The 20,620-nt window shown below is 38.2% G+C and overlaps 1 protein-coding gene across 4 annotated transcripts in view; it reads right to left on the bottom strand.

Moving 5' to 3' along the window:
• The window catches only part of SLC25A40 (solute carrier family 25 member 40), a 64,653-nt gene extending 44,090 nt beyond the window's left edge, over nt 1-20,563 (bottom strand). For 3 of the 4 annotated variants that reach the window (XM_060157178.1, XM_060157174.1, XM_060157176.1), the window contains exon 1: nt 20,376-20,563. The gene's annotated coding sequence lies outside the window, so the exon portion shown is untranslated. Of the gene's footprint in view, nt 1-7,085; nt 7,209-20,375 lie in introns of those variants that run through there. The other variant, XM_060157177.1, reaches the window with a different exon arrangement.
• Between the last annotated feature and the right edge of the window lie 57 nt (nt 20,564-20,620).

The raw sequence follows: 20,620 nt of genomic DNA, 5'->3' as shown, positions 1-20,620 counted from the left end.
CAAAATCTACTCAATCAAGCGATGAATGGAGATGCTTTAGTAAAAGGATTAGAGCAATATCCAAGTCAGAAAATAGTACATCAATATATACTTAGTATCATCAGAACTTTAAATTTTTTCCATCAAATGTGTGTTAAATGCTATCTTATTATAGTTTTATGTTCCCTGATCATTAACGATGCTGAACATCTCTTCATATTATTACCAGTATGTATTGCCTCTTCTGTACTATGTCCATTCATATCTTTTGTCCATTTTTCTCCTGGGGCATTTACTTCTTTTTATTGGTTTGAGGAACTTTTTATTCTTAGTACAAATTATTTGTAGGCTGTGTGAACTGTCTCTTCTCAGAGTCTATGATTTACTTTTCCTCTTTCTTTAAAGTATCTTTTGATAAAGTTCGTAATTATTTTTTGTGGTTAAAAAAAAACACAACATGAAGTCTACCTTCTTAACAAAATTTTAAGTGTACAGTACAGCACTGTTAACTATATGCACATTGTTTTACAGAAGATCTCCAAAACTTTTTCATTTTGCATGACTGAGACTCGATACCCATTAAATAGCAACTCCTATTTCCCCCTTCTTTTCAGCCCCTGGCAACCACCATTCTATGTTCTTCTGCTAAGAGTTTGACGACTTTAGATACCTCTTATGATTAGAATCATGCAGTATTGCTCCTTCTGTGACTGCCTTATTTCGTCCAGCATAATGCCCTCAATGTTCGTCCATGTTGTAGCATATGACAGGATTTCCTTCTTTTATAAGAAGTATATAATACTCTATTGTATGTATGTACCACCTTTTCATTATCCGTTCATCCACTGATGGACATTTACATTGTTTCCATTTCTTGAATTATGCATATTGCTACAATGAACGTGGGAATACAAATATCTCTTTGAGATCCTGATTTCAATTCTTTTGGATAAATATCCAAAAGAGGGATTGCTAGATCATATAGTTGTTCTATTTTAAGCTTTTTGAGGAATCTCCACACTGTTTTCCATAGTACACCATTTTACATTCTTACCAACAATGCACAACGTTCTGATTTCTCCACATCCTCACTAGCACATGTTATTTTGTTTTGTTTTTTAATAATGGTCATCATAACAAGTGAAGTGATAACCCTTTGATTTTGATTTCATTGGCTTGATGATTAGTGATGCTCAGCGTCTTTTCATATTCCTGTTGGCCATTTGTACATCTTCTTTGGGGAAATGTTTATTAAGGTCTTTTATCCATTTTTAAATCAGATTATTTGTTTCTTTGTTGTTGTGTTGTAGGTGCTCCTTATATATTTAGGATACTAATCCCTTATTTGATATATTGTTTGTATATATTTTTCTCTCAACCCATAGACTGTCTTTTCACTCTATTATTTACTTCCTTTGGTGTATAGAAGCTTTTCAGTTTGATACAGTCCCACCTGTCTTTTGTTTTTATTGCTGTGTTTTTGGTGTTACATCCAAGAAATCACTGCCAAGATAAATGCTATAAGGTTATTCCCCTGTTTTCTTCTAGGATTTTTTAAAACTGTGGGTCTTATATTTAACTCTTTAATCCATTTTGAGTTGATTTTGTATATGGTATAAGGGTCAAAATTCTTAATGTAGCCAAATTCATTGGCCTTTTCCTTTATTTTTTTAAAATAAATTTATATATTTCTTTGTTTGTTTATTTATTGGCTGTGTTGGGTCTTCGTTGCTGTGCACAGGCTTTCTCTAGTTGTGGTGAGCAGGGGCTACTCTTCACTGCGGTGCGCGGGCTTCTCATTGCGGTGGCTTCTCGTTGTGGAGCAAGGGATCTAAGCGCACGGGCTTCAGTAGTTGTGGCACGCGGGCTCTGAAGTGCAGGCTCAGTAGTTGTGGTGCACGGGCTTAGCTGCTCCGTGGCATGTGGGATCTTCCCGGACCACGGCTTGAACCCGTGTCCCCTGCACTGGCAGGCAGATTCTTAAGCACTGCACCACCAGGGAAGTCCCGGCCTTTTCCTTTATGGATAACACTTCTTTTGTGTTTTCTTTAAACAATCTTGCCCTACTCAAAAGTCCAAAAGATATTCACCTATATTTTCTCCCTAAAAGTTTTAAACTTTTGCTATTGACAAATTTTAAGTCCTTAATCCACGCAGAAAAGTATTTTAATAGCAAGTGAAGTAGTGACCTAATTTCATCTTTTTCCATGTTAAAATAGATAACTACTTTATCCAGCTCCAAGTATTAAATAATCCCTCCTTTCTCCTTTCAGCTGACATACTACTTGGTCATAACTAAGTTCCATTCCTGTGTGGAACTGTTTCTAGTCTCTCTATTCTATTGGTCAACTTATCCATCCTTAAACTGTACCACACTGTATTATTATTGTGTCCTAATAAGTCCTCATATTTGGTAGGGCAAGTCTTTCCTCCCTGTTCTTCTTCAGAAGTGTCATGATTATTCTTGGCCCTATGGTCCTTCATGTAAGTTTAAAAATCAGCTTACCATTTTCCTTGAAAAACCTCTTTGGGATTTTGGTTTGAATTGAATTGAATCTACAGATAAAACTGGAAAGAATTATATCCACAAATAGTCTACTCCTTCATTTATTCAGGTCTTCCTTAATGTTGTTCTGAAAAAATTAATTTGTCCTATAGAGATACTGCATATTTGTGGCAAATCTAACTCTAGATACTTGATAATCTCTAATACTAACAGTGTCTTCCTTTTAATTACACGTTCTCCTTGTTGCTAGCACATGCAACTAATTTTGTATATTCAACATGTATCCAGCCAACCTTGCTAAAAAAAATCCACTATTATTTCTAATTATTGACTTATAGACTCTTGAGTTTTTCATGTTGTCTGCAAAAGCATATATTGTAAGTTTATACTGTTTGCAAACAATGACATTGATATCTGCCATTCCCAATCATTATGCTACCATTTTAAATTTTCTTACTGCACAGACCAGGATCTCCAACACAGTATTTGAGAAAGAGTGGTGAAAATGAGTATCATTGTTCCATACCTGAATTTAAAAAGAATTCTTCTAAGATTCCCCATTAGGATGATGTTTGCTCTAGACTTTTTATTTATCTATTCATTTTTAAACGAACACTCTTCATCACATTAATGAATTTTCTTTCCAATCCTAATTTATTATACTTTCTTTCCTTGATACTTAGTTCCTTTCTACTACTAAGTAGTATGCCACTGTATGGATATACTACAATTTCTTTATCCATTCACCGGTTGATGGAAATCTGGGTTGTTTCAAGTTGGGGGCTAGTACAAATAAAGGAGCTATGAATATCCACATCTAAATCTTGAGCAAACAAGTAGAAATAAACTGGCTGGATCAAATGGCAAATGCATGTTAAAATTCTTAAGAAATTGTCAAAGTATTTTCCAAAGCAGTTGTATCATTTTATATTCTCACCAGTAAGTTCTGGTTACTCCACATCCTTAACAACACTTGGTATGGTGATTTTTAAAAATTGTACCCATTTGAATAGCTGAGTAGTGATATCTCAATGTGGTAGTACTTTGCATTTTCCCAAGGGAAAATGATGTTTTACATCTTTTCACAGGGTTATTTGCAATATCTTCTTTACCCAGTTTTTTCCTTTTGTTCCTTGTGCCACTTCTAAAGAACAGAATAGGACAGAGAGATAAAATGTCACTTTTAAGATTATGTTATAAATGACTGTGACATTCATCCTACTTGACTCTTTGCTCTCTCTCGCTTGCTCTGATAGAAGCTGTTATGGTGTGAACTGCCTGACGGAGAGGCCCACTTGGGCACCAAGGGCCAGCATGGAACTAGGGCCCCTCCAGTCCAACAAGTAATAGGAAACTGAATCTTGCTAACAAGCACATTTGTGAGACTGGAAGCAAATCCCTCCCCAGTTGAGCCTTGAGATGAACGTAACCTCAGCTAGCATCTTCACTGCACCCTTGTGAAAGACCAAGTTTTACCCACTTGAGCCACATCCAGATTCCTGACACACAGAAACTGTGAGACAGTAAATAATTGTTGCTTTAAAGCACTATATTTTGGAGTAATTTGTTACACAGCAACAGACAGGTAATATAGCATCTATTGGGATGATTGTATGGCCTTTCCTTTTAAGCTGATTATATGGCAATTTACATTGCTTGACTTTTTAATGTTTAAACTTCTTTGCATTCCTAGGATAAACACCACTTGATTATGTTTTATCCTTTTTGTATAGCATTAGTTTTGACTTGTTAAATTTTTGCTAAGAATTTTAGTATCATGTTCATGAGGGATGCTGGTGCATAATTTTTTTTTATTAATTAATTTATTTTTAGCTGTTTTGGGTCTTTGTTGCTGTGTGCAGGCTTTCTCTAGTTGCAGCGAGCAGGGGCTACTCTTCGTTGTGGTGCAGGGGCTTCTCATTGTGGTTGCTTCTCTTGTTACGGAGCATGGGTTGTAGATGCACGGGCTTCAGCAGTTGTGGCTTGCAGGCTACAGAGCGCAGGCTCAGCAGTTGTGGCACACGCGCTTAGTCGCTCTGCAGCATGTGGGATCCTCCTGGACCAGGGCTCGAACCCGTGTTCCCTGCATTGGCAGGCGGATTCTTAACCACTGCGCCACCAGGGAAGTCCACTGGTGCATAATTTTCTTTTCTTGTATTGTTTTTGTCTTATTTTGATTAATATTGGACAGAATTGAGCCTGGGGTTTTCTTTAGGAGATATAAGGATATTTGGGTTATTTCTTTCTTCTTGTGTAAGTGTTGGCAGTTTGTGTATTTCAAGGAATTTGTCCATTTAAGTTGTTAAACATATGAGCATATGATCATAAGGTTGTTCATAATATTGCTTTATTGTCCATTTAATGGCTATAGGCTCTGTAGTTATGTTGCCTCTCTTTCTTTATATTAGTTAATTTGCATCTCCTCTTTCTTTCCTGATCTATCTGGCAAGAGAGTTGTAAATTTTATTGACCTTCGCAGAAAACCAAATTTTGATCTCATTTCCTCCATTGTTTTTGTTTTCTATACCACTGCTTTCTCACATCATCTTTATTTCTTTACTTTTTACCTTGGGTTTGTGGACATTATTGATTTAATATCTTTCTTCTTTTTAAGATAGGCTTTGTAGGGCTAAAAATTCCCTTTCAAGCACTGTTTATATTGTATCTCACAAATCTGGATATATTGTGTTGTCATTTTTATTCTGTTCAAAATATTTTCTAACTTTCTGGTATTTCTTATATCATACCTATTGGGTTTTAGTATCAAGGCTATGCTAATCTCATAAAATTAGGTGGAGAATATTTTCCTTTAGAAGAGTCTGTAAGGTTGAGATTATTTGATCCTTAAATATTTGATAGACTATAACTGTGAATTATAACTGTATCTGTGAATTTTATTTTGTGTTTTCAAAATATGCATAATTTTATTATTTGTTAAACAGATACTCAGAAAAATCCATGCATTTTTTTGGTGATGAAAAGGCTATGATTATTTTGTACATAAACAATCACCAACCTTACCACAAAAATATAATTACATATACTAAACCAAAGAAGAAGAGAAATCTTCATTGAGTTTTATAATTTTTGGTCATTTGAGTCACTACAATGTAAACTAACCACTGTAACATAAGAGATACAATATTATTCACTATATACATGAGTTTCTCATAGCCACAAGTATTCGATTCCACAAATCACTGAAAAGTTTAAATGCATAAATAACACTCTATTTGGTAGTAGCTACTTCCATAGGGAATTTTGGACGGGCAATCTAACATTCATTCTTTAAAACACCCTCAAGTACGAAACTACTCTTGCTACTGGGAAAATCAGACACACACAAAACCAATTTACCACGATAGGCTTCAATCTGGGCCATGAGAAAAGTCTCAATGAATTTAACAGGTTTTAAGTCATATAAAGTATGTTCTGTGACAACAATGGAATTAAACTAGAAAACAAAAACAGAAAGGTATCCGGAAATCCCTAAATACTGGGAAGCTGAATAGCACACCTCTAAATATCTCATGGGTCAAAGTAGAAATCAAAAAGCATTCTTACACATAATAATGAAGTGTTGAGGGGACTTCCCTGGTGGTCCAGTGGTTAAGAATCCACCTTCCAATGCAGGGGACGTGGGTTTGATCCCCGGTCAGGGAAGTAAGATCCCACATACCACAGGGCAACTAAGCCCGTGTGCTCTGGAGCCTGCACACCACAACTAGAGAGCCTGCACTCCACAACTACTGAGTCCACACCCTCTGAAGCCCACACACCACAACTAGGGAAAGCCCACACGCTGCAACGAAGACCCCATGCGTCACAATGAAAGATCCCACATGCTGCAACGAAGATCCCGCATGCCACAACTAAGACTCAATGCAGCCAAATAAATAAATAAATGAATATTTAAAAAAATAATTAAGTGTTGAAGGTTTCCTTTTGACATCAAGCACATGATAAAAATACACATTACCGCTACACATATTTAATATTTTATTAAAGTTTTTCTAGCCATCTAGGTAAAGCAAAAAGTATATATAAAGTTTAGAAAGAGAAAAAAATCAATATTTGCAGATGACATAATTGTGAACACAGAAAATTTAAGCCCATCATTGAATTATTAAAACGAATAAGTTAGCAGTGTTGCTAGCTATAAAAACCAATATGCTAAGTTAAATACATTTCTATATACCTGTAACACATAGCAAATTAAATTTAAATAAACAGCATGTACAGGAGCATGGAAGAATTTCATGTACTCTGGCAATAAATCTCACAACATATTCTCAAGACATCTGTAAAAAATATATATAAAATTTAACCAATTTAAAAGTATTTATAATTCAAAAAGATACATGCACCCCTATGTTCATAGCAGCACTATTCACAATAGCCAAAACATGCAAACAACCTAAATGTCCATCAACAGATGAATGGATAAAGAAGATGTGGTACATATATATACAATGGAATGCTACTCAGCCATAAAAAAGAACGAAATAACGCCATTTGCAGCAACATGGATGCAACTAGAGATGATCGTATTAAGTGAAGTAAGTCAGAAAGAGAAAGACTAATATCATGTATCACTTACGTGTGTAATCTAAAATATGGCATAGGGACTTCCCTGGTGGTCCAGTGGTTAAGACTTCACCTTCCAATGCAGGGGCTGCGGGTTCGATCCCTGGTCAGGGATCTAAGATCCCACATGCCTTGCGGCCAAAAACACCAAAACATAAAAACAGAAGCAATACTATAACAAATTCAATAAAGACTTTAAAAAATGGTCCACCTCAAAAAAAAAAAATCTTTAAAAAAAATAAAATAAGGGCTTCCCTGGTGGCGCAGTGGTTGAGAGTCTGCCTGCGGATGCAGGGGACGGGTTCGTGCCCCGGTCTGGGAAGATCCCACATGCCGCAGAGCGGCTGGGCCTGTGAGCCATGGCCGCTGAGCCTGCGCGTCCGGAGCCTGTGCTCTGCAGCGGGAGAGGCCACAACAGTGAGAGGCCCGCGTACCGCAAAAAAAAATAAAATAAAATAAAATATGGCACAAATGAACCTATCTACAAAACAGAAACACACTCACGTACATAGACAACAGACTTGTGGTTGCCAAGGGGGAAGTGGGTGGTGGAGGGAAGGACTGGGAGTTTGGGATAAACAGATGTAAACTATTATATATGGGATGGATAAACAAGGTCCTACTGTATAGCACAGGGAACTATATTCAATATCCTGTGATAAACCATAATGGAAAAGAATATAAAAAAAAGAACGGGGCTTGCCTGGTGGCGCAGTGGTTGAGAGTGCACCTGCCAATGCAGGGGACACGGGTTCATACCCTGGTCCGGGAAGATCCCACATGCCGTGGAGCGGCTGGGCCCGTGAGCCATGGCTTCGCAACGGGAGAGGCCACAACAGTGAGGGGCCCGCGTACCGCAAAAAAAAAAAAAAAAAAAAAAAGAACGTCTATGTGTATAACTGAGTCACTTCGCTATACAGCAGAGATTAGCACAACACTATAAATCAACTCTACTTCAATTAAAAAAGTAAAATTTTGTTAAGAACTCTTAATATAAAAAAAAAATACGATTTCGGACTTCCGTGGTGGCTCAGTGGTTAAGAATCCGCCTGCCAATGCAGGGGACACAGGTTCAAGCCCCAGTCCGGGAAGATCTCACATGCCATGGAGCAGCTAAGCCCATGCACCACAACTACTGAGCCTATGCTCTAGAGCCCACAAGCCACAACTACTGAGCCCACATGCCACAACTACTAAAGCCCGCGCACCTAGAGCCCATGCTCTACAACAAGAGAAGCCACCGTGATGAGAAGACCGCGCACCTCAACAAAGAGCAGCCCCCGCTCACCACAACTAGAGAAAGCCCGCGTGCAGCAACAAAGACCCAACATAGCCAAAAATAAATTAATTAATTTAAAAAAATACCACTTCATGAACTGAAATAATGAATGCTATGAATATATCAATTCTTCCAGATTATAAATTCACAGGAATCACAACTAAAATCCCCAATTTTTTTTCATTTGTGGATTTGATAAAATACTTCCCCAAACCTATATGGAAGTAGAAAATGACAAGAATTGCCAAAAATTGTGAAATGCGCTAAAGCAGAGCTTACAAGGAAATTTATAGCATTATATGCTTATATTAGAAAAAATCTAAAAACCAATGATCTAAGCACCTCCCCTAAGAAACCAGAAAAAGAGCAAATTAAAACCAAAAAAAGCAGAAAGAAACAAACTAAAAACTGTAACAATTCACTAGAGAGATTCAATAGCATATATGAGGGGGCAGAAGAAAGAATCAGCAAACCTGAAGAAAGATCAATTGAGATCACTCAATCTGAGAAATAAAAAGAAAAAGAATGAAGAAAAATGAACGGTCTCAGAGACCTGTGTGACATTATCAAGCATACCAACCTACACATAATGAGAGTCCCAGGAGAGGATAGAAAGGGAAAGAATACAAGCCAAAAACTTCCCAACTTTGATTAATGGGGGGGGGGGCTGGGGGGGAGAAGAAAAAGAAAGTATACATCCAAGAGGCTCACCAAATTCCTGGTAGGATAAACTGAAAGAAAGCCACACTGAGAACCTTATAATCAAACTGCCAAAAGCCAAATACAATGAGAATTCTGAAAGCAGGGAGAGGAGCAATTCATTATATTAAAAGGATCTTCAATGATTAAAAGCTGATTTCATATCTAAAACCATGGAGACCAGAAGGCAGTGGAATACCATTTTCAAGCAGTGAACAAAAGACTTAACGAAGAATTCTATACCTAGCAAAATTATCCTCCAAAATTGAGAAAAAAGTTAAGATATTCCCAGATAAACAAAATCAGATAGAACTTGTCACTACTGATCTTGTCCTACAAGAAATACTAGGAGGAATCCAGTCAGGATAAAATGAAACACACCACTAGGTAGTAACTGGAATTCATATGATGAAACAAAGAGCACTGGCAAAGGTAACAACATAGATGAATATAAAAGAAAACTGGATAAAGCAATAAAATAAATCTTTATTGATAGGCATTCAATATTATAAAGATGTAATTTGTATGACAACAATAGCACAAAGGAAGGGGGAAGGGAATGGAGCCATATACTGTTGAAGTTAAAAATCATACTAATCTGAACCAGATTGTTATAAATTAAAATACTAATTATAATTCCCTAGGCAAACACTAAGAAAATAACTCAAAAAAATATAATAGAAGAGACAAGAAAACTAAAATGGTATATGAGAAAACATCTATTTAAAACAAGTGAAGGCAGTAATAAAGGAAGAATGTGACTATACAAATGTACAGAAACAAATAGAAAAATGGCAGACATAAATCCTTTTAAATGTAAAATGGATTAAACAATCCAATAAAGGGCAAAAATTGGCAGAATTTTGAAAAAATCAAAGTATACCCTATCTATAAGAGACCTATTTTATATTCAAACACAAAAACAGATTGAAAGTAAAAGAATAGTACATAAGTAAAGGCAACTACATACATAAACATAAAAGTCTGCATTAATGGATTTTTGGTTAGTAATTCCTCTTTTTCCCTTCTAATGACTTAAAATACAATTATATAAAACAATAATTAAGGGCTTCCCTGGTAGCACAGTGGTTAAGAATCTGCCTGTCAACACAGGGGACATGGGTTCGAGCCCTGGTCCGGGAAGATCCCACATGCCGTGCAGCATCTAAGCCCATGTGCCACAACTACTGAGCCTGTGCTCTAGAGCCCGTGAGCCACAACTACTGAGCCTGCGTGCCACAACTACTGAGCCGACGCACCTAGAGCCCGTGCTCTGCAACAAGACAAGCCACAGCAATGAGAAGCCCACGCGCCACAACCAAGAGTAGCCCCCGCTCACCGCAACTAGAGAAAGCCCGTGCGCAGCAACAAACACCGAATGTGGCCAAAAATAAATTAATTAATTTTTTAAAAAAATTAAAAATCTATGTTAATCACTGCCATTTATAACATTGTTATTTGTAACATACAATGTCATTAACATTGCATATTTATTTATATATGTTATATGTTTACTATATATATCAACATAACATATACAAATATAATACTTATATTTATTACATATTTATAATATACACATTTAAATGCACATTATATATGTGCTTATACATATTGCATACATTATATATGTTATACATACAACAGTAACAATATGTCATTTATAACAATAACAACGTAAGGGGGTTGGGGGAATGGAGTTATACAGGAGTGAAGTTTTTGTATACTATTAAAAACAAGTTGTTATTAATCTGAAATCACTGTTATAAATGTGAATTGTAATCCTCAAGACAACCACTAAAAACATAACTAAAATATATACAGAAAAAATGAGAATGCAATCAAAACAGTACACTAGAACGTCTAACACAAAAGAAGGCAGTGAAGGAACTGAGTAACAAAAACATATGACATACAGAAAACAGAGCAAAATGGCAATGCAAGCCTTCTATTTGAATAATTTCATTAAAGATAAATGGATTAAACTCTCTAAGAGACAGAGACTGGAAGGTTAAATATAAAAAGTGATCTAACTATATGCTGTCTACAAGAAACTCATTTTAGTACCAAATACACAAATAGGTCGAAAATAAAAGTGTAAAAGATATGTTATGAAAGTGGTAACCAAAAGAGAGCTAGAGTGACAATACTAATATCAGACAAAATAAATTTTAAGACAAAAATTGTTAAAACAGACAAAGAAGAATGTTATATGATGATATAAGAGTCAATCTATCAAGATAAAAAAATTATAAACATATATAACACCTAACAACAGAGCCCCAAATTATATGAAGCAAAAACTGACCAGAAGATGGCCCAACAATAGTTGGAAGCTTCAATATATTTCACTTTCAATAATGAACAGAACTAGACAAAAGATAAACAAGGAACTAGAAAACTTAAAACAATACTGTAAGGTCGGATCTTAACAAAGGGCACCGCGAAACAGAGGAAAGCTTCAAGTGAGCTTTATTAGGGAGCGCTCCCAGGCAAGGTTCACTGGTCCGAGAGAAAGGGGCCAGAGAAGTCGCACCTGGGCGAGGGTTGGGCAAGATTTTATAGGGGAAGAAGGTAAAGGGGTGTGGTGAATCTGGGAGGGCGCAGGGTATTCCTTATTTGGTGGTCTTTTCAGGTATCCTGGGGGACCGTTAGTCCCGCCCCTCGAAAGGCGGGATGGCTGGGCTGGGTTCAAAGTCCCCAGGTCAGTTCCTGGAACTGGGTGGTCCGGAATGTCTCCAGGGCAGTTTCTGGAACTGGGTGGTCCGGAATGTCTCCAGGGCAGTTTCTGGAACTGGGTGGTCCGGAGAATTTCGGTCTGATGCAACCTGTGAATCTGATTGTGTTCCCCTGCCTCGGGCCAGTTGGCCTTACAAATACTATAAACCAACTAGACCTAACAACACACAGAATACTCCACCAAACGAGAAAAATACACATTCTTCTCAGGTGAACATGGAATATTCTCCATGATAGATCGTACGTTAGGGCACAAAAAAAGTTTCAAGAAGTTTAAAAAGACTAAAATAATACAAAGCATCTTCTCTGACCACAGTAGAATAAGAAATCAGTATCAAAAAGAAATTTGGAAAATTAAAAAATGTTGAATGAAACAATACACTCTTAAATAACCAATAGGTCAAAGAATCCATTACAAGGTAAATTAGAAAACACCTTGAAATGAATGAAAATACAACATATCAAAACGTAAGGAATGCAACGAATGCAGTGCTAAGAGGGAAATTTATAGTTGTAAAAGCCTACATTAAAAAAAAGAAAGATCTCTCAAATCAATGGCCTAAAATCCCCCTTATGGAACCCCCAAAAAGAAGAGTTACCTAAACTCAAAGCAAGAAGAGGAAAGAAATAGTACAGATTAGAATGTGAATAAACAAAATAGAAGAAAAACCATAGAGAATCAATGAAACCAAAAGTTGCTTCTTTGAAAGGATCACCAAAGTTAACATTTAGCTAAACTGACCAAGAAAAATGAGAAGACTCAAATTAGTAAAATCAGGCATGAAAGTAGAGATATTACCACCAGCTTTACAGAAATAAAAATTATTATAGGAGAATATTACAAACAAGTATCTGTCAACAAATCATTTAACCTAGATGAAATAAACAAATTCCTAGAAACATACAACGTACCAAAAGTGATTCAAGAAGAAAGGGAATACTTTCTAACTCATGCTATAAAACAAATATTACTCTGATACCAAAGCCATAAAAAGACATCACTTGGGGCTTCCCTGGTGGCGCAGTGGTTGAGAGTCCGCCTGCCAATGCAGGGGACACGGGTTCGTGCCTCGGTCCAGGAAGATCCCACATGCTGCGGAGCCTGCACGTCTGGAGCCTGATCCCACATGCTGCGGAGCCTGCACGTCTGGAGCCTGTGCTCCGCATACGGGAGAGGCCAAAACAGTGAGAGGCCCGCGTACCACAAAAAAAAAAAAAAAAAAAAAAAAAAGACATCACTTGAAAACTACAGACTAATAATGTATCATATGAAACAGGAGGGAAGAGGGCAGGGCACAACTCTTAAAGAATGACAGAGGGCTTCCCTGGTGGCACAGTGGTTGAGAGTCCGCCTGCCGATGCAGGGCACACGGGTTCGTGCCCTGGTCCGGGAAGATCCCACATGCCGCGGAGTGGCTAGGCCCGTGAGCCATGGCCGCTGAGCCTGTGCGTCCGGAGCACAGGCTCCGCAACGGGAGAGGCCACAACAGTGAGAGGCCCGCGTATCGCAAAAAAAAAAAAAAAAATTACAGAGCCGTTGAGGATACAACATAAACTGGTTAAAACCAACTAGGTCCAAGATGGTGGAAGATTCCACTTCCAATAGACCTTGAGCCTCATCATACTGTCATTGTAATACATTAGCATGCTAAATGACACACCCACGGGTGTCATGACAGTTCCGAGGCTGACCATAAAAGGACAAAAAGTGGGTGGCAGCCCAATTCCTAGAAATCCCCGCCCCTTCCCCGAAATAGTTGGAATAATCCTATGAAATTACCCGGGCCCGTAAAAACTAACCTCCCCATATTCTGGGCCACTCTCACCTTTTGAGACAGACCTCATTCTGTCTATGGAATGTGTATCTCTCTAAATAAATCCACTTCTTATCTATAACTTTGTCTCTCACTGAAATCTTTCTGCTACGAGACAGAAAGAACCTGAGCTTCATTAAGTCCTGAGACCAGGTGTGCGATCTCAATCAGAAGACAGTGGGTTCCAGTCCCAGTCTGACTGAGTTTTGGCTGAGCAAAAGTCTCAGCCTGTGGGTTCAAGTCCCAATCTGAGTGTTGGCTGGGTTCGAGTCCCATCTGAGTTGTGCAGTTTCACATAGATGCAAAAGTTCTCCACAAAATACTAGTAAACTAAATCCAGCCTTATATTAAAACAATTTACACCATGACCAAGTTGGATTTAACCCCAAACATGCAAAGGTGGTTCAACTTACGAAAATCAATCAATGGGATTCACCATACTAATGAGATAAACAGAACCACATGATGAACTGTTATTACAGTAAAAATTGAAAAAAAAAATCCAACATCTTTTCATGATACAAACGCTCAAAAATGTAGGAAAAGAAGGGAATTTTATCAACATGATAAAGGGCACCTAAGAAAAACCCACATATAACATCATACTTAATGGAGAAAGACTGAAAGCTTTCCCCCTAACATTAGGAAAAAGACAGAGACGTATGCTTTCTTGCTAATCATGGAAGTTCCAGCTAACGGCAATTAAGCAATAAAAACAAAGACATCCAGACTTGAAAGAAAGAAGTAAAACTATCTCTATTCACAGATGACTAGATTTTATCTCTTGAAAACTCCTAAGAATCCACCAAAAAAACCTATCAGAGCTAATAAATAAATTCAGCAAACAAAATCAGCATATAATAATCAATTGTAATTCTATATAGCAATTAACAATCTGGAAATGAAACTAAGAAAACAATTCCAGTTAGAAAGCACCTGAGCATAACTTTATAGTTATGCCCTCTGGCCTCCTGTATCTGAGCTTCCTTGGATTCAAACAACTGCAGACCATGTAGTACTGCAGTACATATTTAATGAAAAAAAAAATCCACATATAAGTGGACCTGCACAGTTCAAACGTGTGTACAATGAAAATTACGGAACATTGCTGAAACAAACTAAAGCGGACTTAAGTAAGGGGGAAAACATCCTGTGTTCATGGATAGGAACCCATAATACTGTTAAGATGGCAATACTATACAAATTCAATGCAATCACTCTCAAAATTCCAACTGCTCTTTTGTAGAAATGAATAAGCTGACTCTAAAATTCATATGAAATTTCAAGACCCTTTCAATAACCAAAACAATCCTGAAAAAGGAGAACAAATTTAAAGGACTCAGACTTCCCAATTTCAAAACTTACTATAAGGCTACCAGTAATCAAAGCAGTGTGGAAGCAGCTTAAACATATAGATCATGGAATAGAACTGATAGTCCCAAACAACCTCATACATCTATGGTCAACTGATTTTCAACAGTCTTTTCAAGAAATGGTGCTGGGACAAATGGATATCCACATGCAAAAGAATGAAGCTGGACCCTTAGCTCACACAATATACACAAATTAACTTAAAATGGGTCAAAGACCTAAGCTACTACAAAACTCTCAGAAGATGAAGTAAAGCCAAATGACCTTGGATTTGGCAATAGTTTCCTAAATATGACACTAAAAGTACAAGAAACAAAAGAAAAACATAAAATTGAATTTTATCAAAATTAAAACTTTTGTGTATCACAGGACACTGCCAATAAAGTGAAAAGACAAGCCACAGGATTGGAGAAAATTTTTGCATATCTATCTGATAAGAGTCTAGCATATAATGGCCACGTTCCCTGCATCGGCAGGCGGACTCTCAACCACTGCGCCACCTGGGAAGCCCTACAAAATCTTTAAGAACACTTACAACTCAACAACAAAAAGACAAGAGCCCAATTAAAAAATGGGCAAAGGACCTGAAAAGACACTTATTCAAAGAAGATATACTAATGGCCAAGTAACACATGAAAAGATGCTCAACATCACTGATCATTGGAGAAATGCAAATTAAAACCACGATGAGATACCACTTCACAGCCATTAGGAAAGCTATAATTAAAAAACAAAAAGGAAATATAACAAGTGTAGGTGAGGATGTGGAGAAATAGGCAACCTTTTACACTGCTGGTGGTAATGTACAATGATGCAGCCACTGTGGAAAAGCTTGGCAGTTCCTGAAAATGAAAGAAGCCAGGCATAAAAAAACACTTATTTTATTATGCCATTTATATCAATATGAAATGTCCATAATTGGCAAATCCATAGAAACAGAAAGCAGATTAGTAGTTGCCACAGGTTGGGGGGTGGGGGGGGATAAGGAATGACCGCCTAATGAGTACTGGGTTTCTTTTTGAAGTATTGAAAATGTCTGGAATTATATGCTGGTGATCGTTGCACAACACTGTGAATACACTGAAAGTCACTGAATTATACACTTCAAGATAGTTGAAATGAATTTTATGTTAGGGAATTTCATCTCAATTTTTTAAAAAACTACATGAGATAACCAGTTCACACCCAGTGAGTGACAAGGATGTTTAACAACTGGGACTCTCATACATTGCTGCAAGGAACAGTTACTAAAAACTTCTGTAGTTTCTCACCATGTTAAACATTCAGTAAACATATGATCTATCAATTCCAAGACAAATAAAAGCCTATGTCCACAAAAAGACCTATATACAAATGTTCATAGCAGCATTATTCATAATAGCCCCAAATTAGAAATAACCCAAATATCCATCAAGAGGGGATGGGTAAACTGTGGTATATTCACAGAATGGAATGCTACTCAACAATAAAAAGGAATGGACCACTGATACATGTAGCAACATGGATGAATCATGAAAATATGTTATGCAAAATAATGGAGATGCAAAGCATATAAATTACATGATTCCATTTATATGAAGTTGAAATACAGGAAAAATTATTTATGATATTAGAAATCAGAAGAGTGGTTACCACTGGTGAAGGGAGATTGGAACAAGGAGTGAAATAACTTTCTGTGGTGACAGAAATGTTCTTTATTTTGATGGGGGTTGGTAATTACATGGATATACATATTTGTTAGAACTCATCAATCCGTACGCTTAAAATGGGTGCACTTTATTGTATGTGGATTATAAAACATACTAGAAATTTTTAAAACTTACATGATGAGACTTCAATGGGAGTCTTAAAGTAAACAAGTCTCACTGGGCCTAGCCCACTGCAGGTGCTCAATCAATATAAAAGGAAAGAAAAAAGTGGGCTAGGAAGGTAGATTGTTTTATAACCATGGCCGAGAGTTCCCTCGTGGTGCAGTGGTTAAGAATCCGCCTGCCAATGCAGGGGAAACGGATTTGATCCCTGGTCTGGGAAGATCCCACATGCCGCGGAGCAACTAAACCCGTGCGCCACAACTACTGAGCCTGCGCTCTAGAGCCCGTGCTCTGCGACAAGAAGCCACCGCAATGAGAAGCCGCGCACTGAAGAGTAGCCCCCGCTCGCCGCAACTAAAGAAAGCCCACACACAGCAATGAAGACCCAAAAAAGTCAGAAAAAAATCACTGCCAAATATGTATTGTGTAATATCCTAAAGGAATTTACAATCTAGTTCAGAATGTAATACAACCTATGAACCAACTCAGTATCCTTAACAGCTCCGACAGGTACCACAGCAGCCTCTGAATTATACTGTCTCAACGTGATTCACTCTCAAATTTTGAATTTTCCTGTCTTGCTTATTCTCCATTTTTGACCCTTCTCTTAGGTTATGTTCAGGGACTTGATATGCTGAATTTTCCTTGGTTTCCCAGCCCAGCCTCACCTGAGACACGGACTCCAGCGCCACAGCCACTAACCAACTCTATCCCTTCATATGCTTAGCTTGCAAAACTAAGAACTTAATCTCAGAAAAACCTTAGACCCTCCAATTCACCAGTGTAATGAGACTCTAAAATATGAAAATTAATTAATAACAATAGCAACAGAACACATTCCAGGAAATAATATATCAAGAGCTGGCAAATAAATCAAACTGGACTATTACTGAAGTCCCCAAATGAGCAGGAGATAAAGGCTAAGTCAGGCTTGTTATGAAAAGGAAAGAGGAACACCTGTGAGCCAGGTGGAGAGGCTTAAGGAAAATAAGGAAAGTGGTATTGCAGAAAAATGAATAAATCCATTTGTCTAGACTCTAGAATAAAAATTATACTTGTATATTCATGAGGCAGTCTGAAAAAGCAAATTAAGGCCTCATTGGATAATTACAGAAAGTTGTGGAGTAGACAGAGCACATTATTTTCATTTACAGATGAGGAAATTGTAGTATGGCAAGGTTAGTATTTGCCCAAGGTCATAAAACTACCTAGGAATAGAGCCAGTACTGAATGAAATTCATTTTCTCTTGATTCACAGTCAAACATTCATTTACTTAGACCATGATTCTACTCAATGTTTTCCAACTTTGTTTAATAGAATTCTTTAAGCAACTTTTCACAAGTAACGCTGCCCCCATTTATTTCTTCTTGCATGTATACCTTTCACCTGAAGCACATCTCAAGACATACTTTAAATAAATCTTATTCTTTGACCAATAGCCCTGATTATTTGCATGATAGTAAGGAGGTTTCTATGTTTACAGGCCATAGATATATGACCACATCCTTCTTCTGGTGGCTACTACAAGATTTGAGTTCCAATAATAATTTTTTTTAAATTGTCCTTGGGTTACAGATCAGAAAATTTCTAACACTGTCCAGCAAAACAAACTTTCTGCTTATTCACAGCTTGACATTATCTCCTGCAGTGCAGTCAAGGGTGTGTCTAAAAGCCTAGGGTGCCACTATGTTACTGTCCTTCCTCATTGTAGTAAATAAGAAAGGTACCTCATCTTTCACTGGAACATAAAATGGGCTTCCTGTTTTTATTTTCTTCAACAGAAACCTATCTTTCCCATATCCCCTAAACCTTCCAAAGACCCTATCTTCCCTTCCTATCATGATAATTTCCTACACTGACAAATTTTTTGCAAGAGTATAGTCAACCCATCTCCACTTCAAGCCTATCATTTTTATCTAGTACTTACCTTAGCCATCTCCTGAAATTCTCACTAAGGAACCAATGACATCTTAAACACCAGAATCGAAGGCCTATTTTTCAAGTCTTAGCCTTTTGGAACGCTTGAAGATGGAGAGAGGCTGATATATAGAGTTCACCAGAATGACAGCACTAACTCAGCTCTCACTCTGTGCCAGGCACTGTACTAATTAAGGTTCCAAAAATGTTTCAATTAATTCTCACAACGTCTGAGAAGTGTTTATTACCTCCATTTTCAGATATTAAAATTTAGGATCAAAATTACCCAAAACCATATAGTTAGTGAAGCCTGCACGATCCCAAAGTTTGTAATTCTGTGACATTTGAAGATTAGTTCCCAGTTCTCTTCCTAACTCTGTGGCCTTTTCTCCGTCTCCTTCACTAGCTCATCATCCTCCGCTCACCACTACCTCTCTTATTTCACATGCTCTCCTGGGCAATTTCCATTTCCTCCCGTGGCTTTAACTACCTTCTACACTAGTGTTTCTCAATCTTTTAAGACTTTTTATAAACATAAAAATCATGTGCTCTTTTGGTAGCTTACATTTTGAAAAGATTGTTTTTCCCAAATAGAAATTCTAGTGTTGTTCAAACTACACCTCCTGCCTTTTAAGATCTGATAACCTCTTAGGCATCACCCCATGACTGAGAATCAGCGACTGGTCTGTATGACGTCTCTCAAATCAGTCTTCCCTCTCCTGACCATCCCCACTCTCTCCCAGACATCTCTCCTGAATTACAAATATTACCCGGTGTCTAATAAAAATAGATCCATTATCGTCTCCCCAAACTAAGATCATCCACAGCAAAACTCATTTCCCTTACCAAACCTGAACCACCTCTTTGTGTTCTCCATTTTGGCTAAAGGTATTACAATCTACCCTTTTCTATGCTTTTAAGGTACCTATCTGTGAAACGGCAACACTGGCACTAACTTCCCTTAGCTACTAAATTAAAAATCAACCATCAAACAACGAGACACTATCGTGTCCACGAGGTAAGGAATGTAAAGCATAGTACAAGATTCAACGCTTTTACTCCTTACGAAGTTTACGAGAAAAAAACACACCAAAATCCATTTTTTGTGTGTGAAGCGTTTCCCACTTACCAAACAAAATTAATTTACTTTCCAAAACATTTAAATGTAATCCTTACTACAAATCCCATTTTAGAGATGAAAAAACCTGATATTCAAAGGGATTAGGTAATTTAACCCAAGTTTTACAGCTGGTCGGTGCAAGGTCCAGACCCTAAACCCTAGACTTGAGATTTCAAATTCCCTTTCCTGTTATTGTTGAAATAAACTTCTACACAATAAAACGAAATCTCGGGTGTGCACAACAGAGGTCAACGGAGCAGCGCACGCAAATACCAGAAAGCACAAGGCATCCTGGACGCGCTCTAGGCCGGGGTCCTCCTTGCCCAACCCTCGCTCCGACGCCCCCCGGCCACTCTTTCCCCGCCAAGACCCTCTGCGGCCTGCCTCCAGCCAGCCCGGTGACCGCGGGAAAACGGCGCTCTGAGACTCGGGGCGCGCTGGGTAGAGGCTGCCGCCGCCGCCAACCGCCCCACCCCAATCTGCGTCCCGGCTCGGCCGTAGCCGCCGCGCCTCCAGCCGCCGGGACAGCCGACCCGGGGGGAGCAAGCGTACCTGGTGGAGGAAACGGCTGGAGGGCAGGCGGTCCCGGCAACCTTAGAAGGTGGGAATGACCTCGGAGGCGAGTTGGTCTGGCTGGCGGCGCTAACTGCATTCACTCCCTTTGGCCACCTCGGGGCCACAAAGACTCTTCAAACCAGTACCGGGTACAGTACACCGGCGACGAGAACCCGGGGCGGATCTGAGGGCGAGAAGGCGTAGCAGTGGGTAAGGCGCAGGGGCGGAGACGCGGCCCGTGG

The sequence above is a fragment of the Lagenorhynchus albirostris genome, chromosome 8, assembly GCF_949774975.1.
Source record: "Lagenorhynchus albirostris chromosome 8, mLagAlb1.1, whole genome shotgun sequence".
NCBI classification, from domain to species: Eukaryota; Metazoa; Chordata; class Mammalia; order Artiodactyla; family Delphinidae; genus Lagenorhynchus; species Lagenorhynchus albirostris.
The sequence above is the reverse complement of the archived record's forward strand: the minus strand, read 5'-3'. Positions and strand labels throughout refer to the sequence as shown.